Raw genomic sequence first — 3729 nt, 5'->3', positions numbered from 1 at the left:
CAGTACACTACGAAGTCTTCGGTTCCCTCTGGGAGAGACAAGATCGGTGCGCTGCATAGGGCTTGTTTTAACGTTTGGAAAGCAGTTTCTTGTTTATTTTCCCACTTAAATATCACACCTTTCTGCGTCAAGGTGGTGAGTGGTTTCGCAATCTTGGAGAAGTTTTGTATAAATCTTCGGTAGTAGCCAGCAAGCCCAAGGAATTGTCGAATTTCGGTTGGCGTCTTGGGTGCTGACCAATTCTCGATTGCCTTGATCTTGGAGGGATCCACATGTATGCCTTTCTCACTTACCACATGGCCAAGGAAATCCACTTCTCTAATCCAGAATTCACACTTAGAGAACTTAGCATAAAGCTTCTCCGCTCTTAGTGTCTCTAGCACTTGGCGTAGATGTAGGCGATGCTCTTCTTCGCTTCGCGAGTAGATCAAGATATCGTCGATGAATACGATTACAAACTTGTCTAGGTAGGGTCGACACACTCTATTCATTAGGTCCATGAATACCGCATGTGCGTTTGTTAAACCGAAGGACATCACCACAAACTCGTAGTGCCCATAGCGAGTTCTGAATGCAGTTTTGGGAATATCTTCTTCTTGAACTCGTAGCTGATGGTAACCTGACCTTAGGTCGATCTTTGAGAAGAAATTTGCTCCTTGGAGTTGGTCGAAAAGGTCGTCGATTCGGGGTAGAGGATATCGGTTCTTGATGGTGAGTTTGTTTAGTTCCCGATAGTCGATGCACATGCGAAAGGATCCGTCCTTCTTCTTTACAAAAAGGACTGGTGCTCCCCAAGGTGAGAAGCTTGGTCTGATGAACCCTTTGCTCAAAAGCTCGTTCAACTGACTGGACAACTCTTGCATTTCTGTTGGTGCGAGGCGGTATGGAGCTCTGGCTATGGGGGTAGCTCCGGGTATTAAGTCAATTCTGAAATCGACTTGTCGTGCGAGTGGTACACCAGGAAGGTCTTCTGGGAACACATCCGGGAAGTTACACACTTCGGGGATGTCTTTGATGTCTTTCACGTCTTGTTTCTTGTCTACTACGTGGGCCAAGAAGGCGTGGTACTCCTTCCGGAGATACTTTTGGGCTTTGATGCATGAGATGATTTGTAAATTCGCACTAGGTTTGTCACCATAGATGAGAAGGGTTTCGTCATTTGGTAGATTGAGGCGAACGGCCCTTTCGTAACATAGAATGTCGGCACGGTGAGGAACTAACCAATCCATCCCGATGATTACGTCGAAGCTTTTTATGGTGACCGGCATCAGGTCAATTTTAAATGTATGGTTGTCTAGAATGAGAGTACACTCTGAGTATATATCGCTAGTGCGTTCTACTTTCCCATTTGCCATTTCTACTACATAAGTATCCTTTAGTGCTTGGGGATTTTGTTCAAGTAATTGTTTATATTGGTGGCTCACGAAACTCCTCTCCGCTCCACTATCGAATAGTACGCATGCATAAGAGTTATTGAGGAGAAACGTACCGGTAACCACCGCGGGATCCTCAACTGCTTCCCCATGTCCTATTGCCATAATTCTTCCAACTCCACCAGCATTAGGGGCTTGTGCTTTGGGGCAGTTTCTTTTGAAGTGACCGGCGTCTCCACAGTTGTAGCAGGTTCGGGTTGCCCCCGTACTGGCGACTTGGTTGATTGGTCGAGCTGGCGCTTTACAGAAACGAGCAGTGTGCCCCTTCCTGTCGCAGTTATTACAGTGCATCTCCTTACAAGCACCATTGTGGTGAAAGTTGCACTTGTTGCACTTAGGTAGGGTTCCAGCATATGGCTTCGGTGGTGCTGGAGTAGTAGCAGTAGTGGCAGCATTAGTGGCAGCATGGACAGCAACAGTTTGTTGCTTCTTAGCGGGGTCCTGTGCTGGTTGGCTCTTCTTTTGGTTCCAGAACTTCCTTTTGTTGTTTCCCCCTTTTGATTGGTCAGTGGTGGTGGTTGTAGTATTATGACCGGCTCGGTGGTCAACAAGTTGTTGTGCCAGCTCCCTGGCACTGTCAAAAGTAGTTGGCCTTGAAGCCAGGACACTACTTTGCACTTGGGGAGACAGTCCCCAAAGGTATCGCTCCACCTTTTTCTCCTCCGGAGTAACCATTGTTGGGCAGAGGAGAGCCAATTCATTGAATCGGGTGGTGTAGGTTTCAAGGTCGGAGCCCGTCATCCTGAGGTTCCAAAGTTCTTGTTCCAGCTTTTGAATTTCACCTCTCGGGCAGTACTCCTTCATCATCAAGGTTTTTAGTTCTGCCCAGGATATGGAGCTAGCCACTTCGAGAGTAAGTGAATTAATCCGACAGTTCCACCAAGTAAGGGCCCGGCCGGTGAAAGTGAAGGCTGCGAACTTAACTTTGCTCGCTTCGGGGCAAGAGCACACTTGAAAGACTACTTCAGTCTTTTCAAACCATTGCATTAAAGTGATGACTCCCCCGCTCCCATTGAAGTTGTCGGGTTTGCCATTGGTGAAGTCTTTGTAGGAACACTCTCTTGTACGCCACGTACTGTCTCCGTGGTTAGAGTTTGTAGCACCCGATCCAGAACCACCAGCTCCGTTTGTCCCTATCTGCGATATTACGGCCGTTACGGCTGCTGTTACTGCAGCCTGGAACATCGCAGGATCAAACTGTGGAGGCAGCGGCGGAGGAGGTGTTGCTGTGTTGCCGGAAGGTCTTGGTCTTCTCCTTGGCGGCATGGTTCTTTCATAAGTCGTAAACCAATGTACTTTTAGTAAAAGTATATTTATAGGAAGAGAAATCTTTTATACATAAAGTATATTATTACGTTGTTTTCCGGTATGTTTACGATACATACGATTTTATACTTTTAATTGACCCAATACATTGGGTTATGAGGTAAAATGAAAGTATAAAATATTTTATTTGAGTTTCCTTGTTTCCAAGTATATGACTGTTTGTAAAAGTTTTACATATACTAATTTAGTCGGGACATAATTAATATATTATATTTTAAAATGATCTTTATCGGTTACTTAATTAGTTGCAAAGTGCATACCAGTCATATGTGATTAAGATATAATAGTCCTTCGAATAGATGACCCTAACTCCAAGACCACAACCAAACAAGGACAGGAAGTGAAACAAAGATACATAAATTCTAAGTCTATAGCATCTTAGTTACATATGACCTTAGCGCATCCACTTAGCAGCTATTGATCTATAAATAAAGACCTATTTAATTCTCAGATAATTTATTATAGTAACACAAAATACTCCTATAGTATTTGTAAATGTTTAGTTTTGAGTTCTTAAAGTATCCTTTTGTAGTGTGTTATTAGGTTTGTTAGATTTGTTGTCCATCCTGACCATCCCCCGGTATATGCAAGTCAATTCCCGGACAGATATAGTTGATCAGGCTATATCCTTCCCAGATTTAATCCACATATACTAAGGCATACTCAAAATGTTCAACTCTTCTTCTTTTGCTTTATGTTTTCGCTAGTTATGATACCATGCGAGCATGTAATGTATGTATGTATACTTTAATCAAGAAAATCATTTATTTTCTAAGAGTATATTTATTTGAAAAATGCACAAATCAGAGACTATTAATCCCAATTGTGTTTATAGTTTGTATATCTTATGTGGTTTGATATACTTAATTTACTATAAACTGTGCTCTGATACCAATCTGTCACACCCCAAACCAAGGATGGCGGAAACGTCCGGGGGTGGAGGACTTCATGTATAGTATCATAACAACAA

This window comes from Lactuca virosa, chromosome 5, assembly GCF_052849685.1.
Source record: "Lactuca virosa cultivar CGN04683 chromosome 5, Lactuca_virosa_CGN04683_v6, whole genome shotgun sequence".
Taxonomy (NCBI): domain Eukaryota; kingdom Viridiplantae; phylum Streptophyta; class Magnoliopsida; order Asterales; family Asteraceae; genus Lactuca; species Lactuca virosa.
This window is presented reverse-complemented; position numbering follows the sequence as displayed.